Source organism: Piliocolobus tephrosceles, chromosome 9, assembly GCF_002776525.5.
Source record: "Piliocolobus tephrosceles isolate RC106 chromosome 9, ASM277652v3, whole genome shotgun sequence".
Classification (NCBI taxonomy): domain Eukaryota; kingdom Metazoa; phylum Chordata; class Mammalia; order Primates; family Cercopithecidae; genus Piliocolobus; species Piliocolobus tephrosceles.
Genome location: NC_045442.1, coordinates 26,865,820 through 26,878,652, shown reverse-complemented (window position 1 = coordinate 26,878,652; position 12,833 = coordinate 26,865,820). Strand labels below are relative to the sequence as shown.

The following is a 12,833-nucleotide window of genomic DNA, read 5'->3' as shown; positions in this document are numbered from 1 at the left end:
TGAAAATATTTTCAAAAAACTGGCAATAACACTTGCGATTTCATGGTCAATTTTTTCTCATTAGTAGGTTTCACCTTCACACTTTGATCTTTGACAAACAGGAAAACACACATACATCTAATCATTCATCATCTAATGATAAAAATGATGTTGTTATAAGATTCTAGGTTAAGATAAGGGTTTTTCTTTCATAATTCATTCGAAGTAAAACAGAGCTGGGCACTGTGGCTCATGCCTATAATCCCAGCACTTTGGGAGGCCAAAGCAGGCGAATCATGAGGTCTGAAGCTCACAACCAGCCTCGTCAAGATGGTGAAACTCCGTTTCTACTAAAAATACAAAAATTAGCTGGCGCAGTGGCAGGCGCCTGCAATCCCAGCTACTTGGGAAGCTGAGGCAAAAGAATCACTTTAACCCAGGGGGCGGAGGTTGCAGCGGGCCAAGATCACACCACTGCATTCCAGGCTGGATGACAAGAGTAAGAGTCCGTCTCAAAAAAAAAAAAAAAAAAAAAAAAAAAAGCAAAACTGAATTGGGAGGAGTTCCTTGAGTCAAGACTTTACTTTTATTTTACAATTGGATCGATTGAGACCCTGGATCTCACCCGATCATCTGATGATAATTGCAATATCAGTAATGAGAACTCTTACATCAGTTTGATCTCTATTGCTGGAAATATATTTTATGAGGGAGGCTATTCCTGTTTTTTGAGCACACTATCCTGGTCTCTATCTAATCAGATTATGTTACTCCCTTACGTAAAATGCCTTTTGCCTCATTGCATTGAGAATAAATTCAAACTCTCCATCACCCACCACGCCAACCCTCCAACCTCCCCCACTTCTCACCATGCTAATCTCTTCTTTTCTCTCTGTAATTCTTCTAATCCACCCTACTTTATGTTCAGGAAGTTGGCCAAACCTTCTACCACTTTAAAGACTCTTTATTTGTATTCCCTCTGCCTAAAATGCTTCTCCCCAGGCTGTTCTCAAAGCAGGTTCTAGATTTCAGCTAGCTCACTGTTACATCTGAGGATCTTCCATGATTATTCTTTATCGCGCACCATCCCATTAATTCTCTCTACGGAATTTATCACAATATAAAATTACCTTGTTATTTCTTCCTTACTGAGCCCTGCTCCCATTAGAATGTAATCTCCATAAAGACAAATGCCTTTTTTGTTTTGGTTGTTGCTGTTATTCACTGTTGTGCCCACCAGATCCTAATACTGTTGCCGGCACACAGTAGCCAATAAATGAATATTTGTCGGAACATGCCGCTTGTTGAAATATATCCTTTTGAGTATAACAAAGAAGTTATTGTACTTGTTTTTGATGCTTAATGAGTAGGTGGGTTCGATTTTAAGATATCAGAGACTTACGCAGAAATCCACTTTTCCAAATGAAAATATCAGAAGACTGAGGTGGGGAATAGTATGTCGAGACAGATAAGCTAGATATAAGAATTCAGTAAAGATTTCTCTTAAGAAAACTAGGAAGGTGAAGTTGTCCAGGACGACCTTTACTTAAGGAACTTCCGTGTACCTGTATTCTGCAAAGAGTGCCACTAGGGGGCGGCATGCACTCTTGCTCCCTCTGACCAATGACTGATGGGGTTTCTGATAAACTCTCAGGAGACAATGGAGAGCCTTACACACCATCTTCCTTCACCCCGCTGCCATTTCCCAAGATGGGGATGGCTCTCAAGTGCTTTAACCTGTCTAGTTCTGGTGTGAAGCCACCTCCAAAATTAAATTACAGTCCTCTATTCTTCCTTCCTCATCTCCTTTTTCAGGCATTCCTGTAATTTCATGTTAGAGCAGAACACAGGATCTTTTTAAAGACAGTTTCTGGGACTCATCCCTTCCCAGAACGATCCTCCCTCTAGCACACAAAATCTTTACCTCACAATTTTACACTCTGCCAGACCATTTTACAGCTTTTAAGTGACTTCTGTTTTCCAAAATGTAGCTTGGGGGTCATAGAAACAAGGGAGATTTATGACAATAAGAACTGGGCTTGAATTCTGGTGTGGTTTATTTATTAGCTGTGTAGCTCATAGGAAATCCTTTCATCTTTCTGAGCCTTGCTGTTACTGCAATGCTAACCAATGTTCCGTCTTGGTTTTTCTGTTCATGGTACAGAAAGCTAATCATTGAGACAATGAGTATTGCCAAGGAAGAAGACTTGAATTAGGTGCCACAGCTGAGGAAATAGAGGATCAGTCTCAAATCTATCTCCCTGACAAACTAAAATTAGGAGTTTATATAGCAGAGAAGAAATGTAACCATGTGTGGGAAAATAGGAATTAGGGGGTGTAAGGAAAAGGAGCTGGTCAACAGGAAGCAAGCTGTCAGTTTGGCAGTCAGGATGGGTGAGGGGTCTGGTGTCTTACTGTCTAGATGCAGTGATCTGGTAAGCTTAAGTTCCTTGATGACATCTGGGAGGCCTGATGGTTGGTTTCCTGATAAAGCAACTCAGATGAGAACTCGGATAAAACAAATGTAACTTTCTCAAGTTTGAAGACTGGTAGGATCAATTTCTGTGTTTATTCAAAAGAAAGCATAAACATCATGTTCTATGGGACAACTTGCCCAGTTTCACGGCTTCCTTCATCTATTAAAGGAGGATGCCAATATCAATTATCTTGTACTTTAGCTGTAAGAATTAAAATAACATGGCCGGGCGCGGTGGCTCAAGCCTGTAATCTCAGCACTTTGGGAGGCCGAGACGGGCGGATCACGAGGTCAGGAGATCGAAACCATCCTGGCTAACGCGGTGAAACCCCGTCTCTACTAAAAAATACAAAAAAAAACTAGCTGGGCAAGGTGGCGGGCGCCTGTAGTCCCAGCTACTCAGGAGGCTGAGGTAGGAGAATGGCATAGACCCGGGAGGCAGAGCTTGTAGTGAGCTGAGATCCCGCCACTGCACTCCAGCCTGGGCGACAGAGCGAGACTCCATCTCAAAAAAAAAAAAAAATAAGAATTAAAATAACATATATGCTCAATGTTTTGAAACTCAAACTCATACAGATGTTAGTTGTTATGATTAAGAATGATAATACTTCTGTTTTCTGTTTTGCTACCTTTCATAATGATGAGAGCTTTGGGAACACACTTAAAAAGACTAGTTAAGCCAAATTTAAATATTCTAGTTATATTTCTGAATCAGGTACTTTGGTGAGCTGCTGAACACCCATTTTTCTCTGCCTTTTTGCTAAAATATCCAATATTGGATCTGTCAGCTCATCTTTTCTCCATGTGACTCAGAAGTTCCCATATGCAAGAATGAATGTTGTCACTCTAAACCCACTCAAGCCTTCCTTCTCCACTTGCCATTGGTTGTTTTAAAACAGGGCATTTAGACCTAGTATTGGTACATGAGAAGTGAGGAGAGAGCTTTTAAGGGGAATCTGAGAGATATCAGGAGATACAGCAGAAGATCTTCTGCCTCTGTAAACACTGTGTCTCAATGTGAATGGCTCTAGGCTTCTGGTTGCCCAAAGGAGCCAGTCTTAAGTCAAGCTTATACAATGAGTATGACAACTAGATGGAAAGTACCCATTCCCTAATGACATCATTGAGCTGTTGATGGTACTGAACCTCAAGCTGCCCAACCTCTGTGCCTCTTGTTATGTGAGATAATGAACAAAAAACAATGGCTAAACACAATAAGAATTTGATTAGGAGGTCTTGAGCTTCTAATTACAAATACAATTTCCAACTAGAACTTCTAAGACTGACACCTAATGAGGACTTGATGCATACATAATTCTTGTTTTATTTGTATTAATGTCTGATGGCTCTTTTCTTTTCCTTAAGACCTAAATCTCCTCTTCAGAGGTCCCTGTACAAACATAAGATGGAAAATAATAACATACTCCCTTCATGTTTCTAAGTCATCTATATAGAAATTATTATCTAAGGGATTTTAGGGAGAAAACAAAGATGGAATCTAACATTTGTTAATCATCTGTGAGCCAGGCAGTCTGAAACATGTTCACAGAGCTATAGTACATTTAATATTCACAACACTACAGAGTATATCAACTGATTTTGCAGATAAAGAGAATGAAGCTACAAGTTAGTGATTTGTAGAAATGGCAGTATGTGGTTGCAACGTGGTTAGACTGACTCCAACTTTGGTTTATTTCTACTATACCATGTTAAATGAAAAATCCCAGTGAGTTTGGGGCCAATCTTTGTTAAGTATATTCTGGCTTCTATCTAAGGTTCAAACAGATACCCCTAGATACAAAACAAGAACACCTGAATATTTTTTGAGTAGTAATTTGGCAATATGAATCAAGATACTTAAAAATGTGGGACCAGCCTGACCAACATAGTGAAACTCCATCTCTACTAAAAAAAAAACCACAATAATTAGCCGGGCATGGTGGCACTTGGCTGGGAGTCTGAGGCAGCAGAATCACTTGAACTCAGGAGGTGGAGGTTGCAGTAAGCCGGGATCACGGCACTGCACTCCAGCCTGGCAACAAGAGTGAAACTCTGTCTCGGAAAAAAAAAAAAAAAAAAAAAAAAGAGAGATACCCTTTGACCTAGGGTTTATTTCTGATAATTCTATGTAAGGAAAAAGTCAAAGATCAATGCAAAGATTTAACAACTAAGATATTTATTAGTGTTATTTATAATAAAAAACTTTTGGAGAAAACATAATGGTCAACAATAGAAAAAGAACTTAATAAACTATGGAACATTTAGAGTTTGCTATTAAAATCTTGCTTTTATGAGGAAATGCTTAATATATTTTATATTATAGAAGTAGGTTACCAATTAGTAATATTATTCCAATGTTAATTTCCTAGCTTTGAAAAATATACCATGGTTACATAAAATGTTAACATTAGAGGAAGCTGGGTATAAAGTACATGTATTCTGTACTATCTTGGGTACCTTTTCTGTGTATCTAAAATTATTCCAAAATAAAAGTTTTTAAAAAGTAGGTTACTAAAATATGTGCATTATGGACCTGAGGTTTTTTTGCAGGTTGTATATATAGATATCTATAAATGTATGTTTGCACAGGAAAAATGAATAAAAGATATATATGAGATGTCAACAACAGCAGAGAGGCACTAATGTGAAAGAGCTGACAATCTGTACAACAAATCCTTAGTCCAGCCCCTCTATAGCCGGGCAAGTAGGGGAGGGGGGAGTCAAGATGGGCTTGTGAGATCAACTGTCTCTCTCTGCTTGTTCTTTCTCTACTTCCCATGCCGCATATTGCTGTTGAGCTGTGCAATAAGCCTACCTTTGGTCTGAGAATTACCAAGCGTAAAAGCAGGGACACAAGAAAAGCCCCGGAAGAGGTCTTCAAGCCACTTCTTGCTCTGAGTGGCTCAAAGTGAAATTTGCAAGCTGAAGGGGAAATGATCCATTTTGAACAGTCTGCCCATGGTAAAGTGTTCCTGGTTTGTTCCCTTTCTCCTCCTAATGGAAACAGAAAGAAATTGGCTGCACTTCATAATGAGGGACCAATCACTCTTATTCCCCTTGGGGCTTGCTGTAATAGCATTAAGTATGATGAACTCTTTCCATATTCAATTCTGGTGAGTGTATGATGTGATTCCATAGGAAGTATCTTGTAATTTGGCATTAATTAATGTCAATTAATGCATGCAACTGCTAGACATTAGAATTAATTTCATTACTTTTCCTACACAGATGTTTTCCTTGCCATAGGTAATTAGGACACTGTGCTGTTCTTTTCAAGCAGCTTCACTCTCCGCAACAGCTGCTGCTTAGAATAATGCAATCCCCATCCACCCCAAACCTGTGCTGTTCTAGAAAAGGGAAGCTGCTTTTTAAAAGGTAGGCTTTGAACAGAGGATCAGAGGTTTAAATGCAGGCTCAAGGCCTGCTAGCTTAGTACATCACTCCACGTCTCCAAACTCTGATCTACAAAATGGGAATAAACAATATCCATCTTGCCAGAAGTTATGACATTTGATTACCTTAGTCCTGAAATGTGTTGAGTCTAGCGCCAGGTTAGACTGTACTCACATAATAGTAGCTGTAGTTGATATTTAAGTCCTCTCTCTTCAATCACCAATACTGCTCACTGTGTCTCAAGCTAACCACCTGTAAAGTACTAAGGATATTTCTACCTGAGGCAGCTCCTCTCCTCTCATCTCATAGTCACACGCCATGCTGGAGATGGAACTAGGACCCAGAAGATCCCTCCAACAGGAAGACGGAACACCTGCCATACCCAGATTGGCCCTGTGTATTGGGTGCAGAGGTGACTGCCACATTCTCCTTGTAGCCCTACTTATTTTGCAGTGCTGTCTGCTAACCGCTACCACACACTGTACTGCCTATGCAGAAGATTTGTTCCCTACCCTCCCTCCCTACCCTCCCCTGCCTTCCCCTCCTTTCCTTTCTTGACAAGAGTCTCACTCTGTCACCCAGGCTGGAATACAGTGGCAGTGATCTCGGGTCACTGCAACCCCCCGAGTTCAAGCGATTCTCCTGCCCCAGCCTCCCAAGTAGCTGGGACTACAGGTGCATGCCACCATGGCCAGCTAATTTTTGTATTTCTAGTAGAGATGGGGTTTCACCATGTTGGTCAGGCTGGTCTCGAACTCCTGACCTCGTGATTCGTCTGCCTTGGCCTCCTGGAATTACAGGAGTGAGCCACCACACCTGGCCACTTCTTTCTTTTCATATTCAATTTTTGTTTGGGTTAAAGATCTTTTTCTTTTAAGTAAGTTTTTAAAAACACCATGAAAAAAGATTCTCCTTGTATAATAATTAATACAAACACAAATCTTCTGCATAGGCAGTACAGTGTGTGGTAGCAGTTAGCAGACAGCACTGCAAAATAAGTAGGGCTACAAGGAGAATGTGGCAGTCACCTCTGCACCCAACACACAGGGCCAATCAGTGGGTATGGCAGGTGTTCCGTCTTCCTGTTGGAGGGATCTTCTGGGTCCTAGCTCCATCTCCAGCATGGCGTGTGACTCTGAGAAGGTCATTGACCAAGCTAGGTTTTAGACTATTTCTTTCCACAATGAGAGTTATTAGAAGCTTAGAAACCGAAAGGATGCTAAAAATCAGACTATGACTTTAAGATCCAACAAATCTTTACCATAAATTATCCACTGAAACCTGTTTCCTTCCCACATAAGGCCAAAACAAAACAAAGCTCTGAGATGTTGCTGGCAAGTCTGTGTCTTGAGGGCTTCTGCTATTTCTAAACGGCATGCTTATTCCTGGCTGACTCCCTATGTTCATTCAGAGAGTTCTGCTGGTTTCAACTGTCTTTCCCTTTCCTGTTACTCAGTCCAAATACTTCCTGGACCTTCTTCTGTGAAGTTTTTCCTGGGGCTTAGACAAACCTTTCCATCCCCAGAATGTCATTGATAAGAGCAGCAGCAGCATTAACCTCCAAAATAACCAGAGCAACCTTTCCTCAGGGTCAGGAACTGTGCTAAGTGGATCACATGACTTTTTCTCTCTTAAACTTTGTTTAAAATCCACGCTGGGCTCGGTGGTTCACACTTGTAATCCCCAAACTTTGGGAGGCCGAGGCAGGTGGATCACTTGAGGTCAGGAGTTTGAGACCAGCCTGACCAACAGAGCAAAAAAATATATTACAGATCTCTGGGACTCTATCCATCCATTCTATAATTCAACACATATTTATTTAGCACCAAATACTTTAATTTTCCCTAATATTGCAGAATTTTAATTATAAACAAAGCTAGAAACAATGCAGGCAAGCATAAGCACTTTAAAACTCACCTATTCCTCATTGTTTCCACTTGGAAACAATTTAAATCAGTAATTTAAGCAATCTGTTTAAAAGCAGAACAGATTTTAAAGCCCATACAAGGGCATATAACTTTTCCTTTTGTTCTATGGCTCTATTACTTGTTTTGAAACTTTTGTATTAAATGTACTCACTCATCTCACTCATACACACACACACACACACACACACACACGTCAACACGCTGCTGTTCATACACATTTAATTCCTATCATTATTCTAGTGCCCTCTGTCACATGTACCAGCTAGAAATTGAGAATGTCAAAAGTGAGATTCTAGTCTTGGCTCCAGAAAGTCTACACAGAGGACAAGATACTTCTGTAAAAATTATAAACTGACATCAGATGTTCTAGCTTGGCATGATGAGTTTGTGATTTAGCATTGCTTTCTTCTATGAAATTTCTTGATTTGGGACCAGTGTAATTGACTAAACATTGTATTTTATTGTTGGCCTTTAGGCATTCGGGAGGCCATGACTACTACAGGGAAAATTCTGGGATCATAAAATTTAGCCAAGCGTGAAACTAAAAACTGGGAACATGAGAGAGAAAACGAAAAGCATACTATTAGGTTGGTGCAAAGAGTAACTGTGGTAATTGCCAAAAACCTCAATTACCTTTGCACCAATCTGATAATATAAATACAGAAAGTTCACTGTCCAATTATAGTGCAGCATGCTGAGTGCATCCTAGGAGGAATGGAAGTGCTATGGGCTTGCTGGTGAGACATTCAGTCCTCCTACCTCTGCACAGATGTTTTGCTCTGTGCTAGAAACTCTTCCTGTGACTCTGAATTTATTTCACTTTGTATCACACAGAGCTGTGGACTTGTTATTCCTCCATGGCCTATTTAGTCCTCGTTAGGCTAAAGACTATTTTACCATTCAGTCTATGTTATAGAGGGAATTACTTTTGTCAGGGATGGGGACATTATGGAAGAGCTGAGGGAAAGCCTAGAAGGCTGCCTGGAATGATGACAAGGATAACTCATCATTCTAGAAAGAAGGAGCACTGGGCAGGAGCACAGAGGCATGAGAGAATGAGAGATGTGTTTGGGGAACACTGGCTGTGTGTTTTGCAAGGAAGTCCTACTGGAAACCCACACTAGAACCTAGTTTAGTTGGATAAAGACAGAAAATTATACACAAGGTCACACTCAATCATGGAGAACTGAGAAGCATATCACATAACTTTCCAAATTAAGTTTACAAAGACAGTAGGGGCCAAGGGAAGGAGGTAAAGAGAGACAGAGAGAAAGGGATAAAAAGTAGGAAAAAAAGAAGCAAGCAAGCAGGAATGAAAGTGGAAAGCGGGCAGGAAGAAATGAAACTGTATAGGTTCCATGGAGAAGAGAAAGCATACAGTTTCCAGTTTCTTCTCCAGGTGTTTTATTTTTATTTTTGGAAGGGGGAGAGAGGGGAGAGGGTGTGCACATTTATTTAGATGTGTCTACATGCTATAAGATTAATTTCAGAACAGAGAGACACTGCCTCTAAGACACGTGGACACATTCAATCAACAATTTGTTTCTTTTTTTCTCTTCTTTCTCTTTCTTTTCTTTTCTTTTCTTTTTTTTTAGATGGAGTCTCTCTCTGTCGCCAGGCTGAAATACAGTGGCACCATCTCAGCTCACTGCAATGTCCGTCTCCCAGATTCAAGCGATTCTCCTACTTCAGCCTCCCAAGTAGCTGGGACTATAGACAAGTACCACCACGCCCAGCTAAGTTTTGTATTTTTAGTAGAGACGGGATTTCACCATGTTGGCCAGGATGGTCTCGATCTCTTGACCTCGTGATCCAGCAGCTTCAGCCTTCCAAAGTGCTTGGATTACAGGTGTGAGCCACCGCGCCCGGCCTCAATGAACAATTTCTTAATTATTTTTATCACCCTCCATACCAGCTATCATACTTGAAACACAGGAGATGCTCAACAAAGAACAGTATGGCACAGTCCTTGTCTCAGTGGAATAAAGACAGATGACACGTCTGCCTGCCCCTCTCTCTACTCCAGTCACCTGGCCTTCTGTTATGCCTCAGCCATGCTAAGTATGCTCATATCCATATCCTTTGCACGTACTCTTCCCTCTGTCTGGAATGCTTTTCCAGCAGGCAGACACACAGCTCTCTCCCATATTTCCATATAGACTTGGCTTAAATGCCAAATGCCACCTTATCTGAGATTTCTTCCTTGATGGCTCTCTTTCTCTGATCACTCTCTATTCTCCCCACTCTGTTTTTCTCGTACATTTGTAGCCCCACTTCTCATGCAAATGCTTCATACATTTTTTATAACATCTCCCCTAACTAGAAGGTAAACTTTACGAGAGCAGAGCCTTTGCATCCATTCCTAATCATCCCTCATTCATGCCTAGAAGAGCATCTGATGTGGTGTAGATGTCCAACAATATTTTTTGAATGAATGAATAATAGGTTCAGTGAAACAGACCTGGCTTTAAATCTTAACTCTGAAACAATGGAAAACACACTTAAATCTTTGTACGCCCCATTTCCCCATCATTAAAATGAGGAAAATAAGAATAGTATCTACCTACAAGGGTTGTTATAAGTAAGGCAGCTGAAAAGTACCTAGTGTGCTCACACCAGATAAGTAATAGGAATATAATGCACGATCCTAGCATCACTGTTGCTTGAGAATTTAGAGGACAAAGGAAGAAAATATGTGAGTAAATGCCAGGGTCTTTATGATGCTACTTTTTTTAAGCAGGAGTCAGAAACATTAGAAATTTTTCAACACTTGGGGATTGCCACATCTGCATCTTATATGGAGTGCTGCTATAGTATTCTGAGGGATCCCAAGGACCCAACAGACGCCTAGATCTTTGTCCTAAAGTTAAGGCCTGTGAGTGAAAAGTTTTTTGTGCACCTTTGTTCTCTCAGCCTCAGCATGGAATATAAGGGCACAGACCTTCATGCAGGTGGGTGGGCACCTGGGAAGCAGAGGAAGTGGCATATAATGGCTACAAAGAACCCAATTTGAAAGCTGCCCAGCAGAGCCTGTTGTTGTACTGTCACTATCAGGCTTTTTTCAATGCTGTGCTAGGAGGCCCGTGTTATCTTATTTCAGGCTTTTCTGGTTGGTTGTTAGGGCTGTCTTCAGGTTACTAAATCAGAGAGGTCAAGTGGATGTCACTAGTCATTGAAATCAAGAGCCTTTTGCAATATGAAATATGGGGTCAGAGTAACACTGCTAGGAAAAAAAAAAAAAAAAAAAAAAGCATAGTACTAGATTCTGGCTATACCAGCTAAACCTTGTTGCTTTATTTGGGGATAGAAGAGAGGTGAGAATGTGCATTTTCTCAGCATGCTGGGAAGTGGTAAGGATCTGTCAGAATCTGACGCTGACCAGAAATGGAAACATCTAACCTCTTCTAAGCTCTACCTTGGAAGTTATTAATAAATTGACTAAAAAAAGAAGTTAAAGGAAGATTATGAAATGCGGGGTCTAATAATGGCAACTGTTGTGCTAGCGTTGGAACTTTGGCCAAAGTGGGGGGTGCCAATTTGATATTTTTAAATGTGTATATCAATGCCAAAGGTTTCATCTTTTCTATTCAAAAGATTTGATTTTTTTAAAGTTCACTGAAGAAGAAATAAAGGTAGTGAAGAAAAAAAAATTCTCAACCTCACTCCTAATTAAATATATACAGATTAAAACAATAAGGAGATGCCTTTTTAAAATTTGCTCTCAGATGGGTTATATTTGAAAAGTCTTCGATAATGTCCAAGATTGTTGAGGGCTTGCAAACACAGGCATTCTCATACTGAGAGTCTATTCATCGTTGCAAATATTTCAGGAGGCAATTTGACAATGTCTACAAAAATTTGAAATGTATATACTCTCTGACCCAGGAATTTTCCTTCATCAAATTCTCTTTCAGTAGTGTTTGCTGCTTACGCGAGCTTGAATGCTTACTAACCAAATAAATAATATGTGTGTATGTGTATATATTCACATTGTTTGAAATAGCCAGAGGTCTCTATATCTACAAAGGTCTCTATAATTTAGTAATTACTAAATATAGTTGACTTTATAATGGGGTTTTATATATCAATTAACCATGAAGTTGCTAAATGTATATGCGCTGATATGAAAAGATTTTTAAGTTGCATTTGTATTCACAAACACTAAATATACATATACATAATCATCTGTATAAGCCTAAACAATTTCTGGAGAAATATAGCATATATATATATATGCTATATTTCATATATGTTATATATATATACACACACACACACACACATACATATATAACCTCCTAGCTTTTTATTGTTATCATTGCTATTTTTGTTGGTATAAAAGTAATCTATTTTCATAGTAAAACCACTCTATAGCTGAGATATTGAAGACTTTGAGAACTGAGGTCTCTATTACCTCCCCAGAGCATTTCAGCAGCACTTACCTTATCCAAATTTTGACACACTTACTGTTCAATATGGAAACTAGGTTGGAAAGCTGGCAGATAGGATATAGAAAATGAGATTTCCAGTTCTCACCCAAGACCAGAATTAGTGGGATGCGTAGTTATAAAAAGTTGTGAGTTTCTTTTATTTTATTTCTGCCTGTTAAAATGCTAGTTTGAGGCTCATTTCACAGAGTTCTCGGGCAGTCATTTTCACAGCTGGTTAAAGGGCCAAGGTTTGTTGTTCCCCAGTGAATAAGATTAGTCCTTGGGAAACTTGTTATGAGGTTACTTACTCATGCAAATAAACATTGGGACCAATAATTGTCCCCTGTCCCCTGTTCCTGCTGGCACAGATCACCACCAGTACAGAAACATTCAAGTTGACGGTTGGGCCTTTTATTTCAGAAGTAAAAGGGAGAAGCAATAATGCCAAAGATGGTACTGCAGGTTCTCTTACAGATGACCATAATATACTACTATATATCCATGTGTAATTGCCATGTGAAAAATTCTAATAAAAGTTATGTTATTTTCCTCCAAAATCAAATATGCATAAAATGTGGCACCCAGTTTCAGGGAGTTAGTAAGTCTCTTGCATTCATCTGTTAGTGC

General features: G+C 39.8%; 1 protein-coding gene across 5 annotated transcripts in view; it reads right to left on the bottom strand.

The window, feature by feature from the left end:
* Positions 1-12,833, bottom strand: part of SORCS1 (sortilin related VPS10 domain containing receptor 1) — a 600,060-nt gene that overhangs the window by 137,255 nt on the left and 449,972 nt on the right. The window lies entirely within an intron of this gene.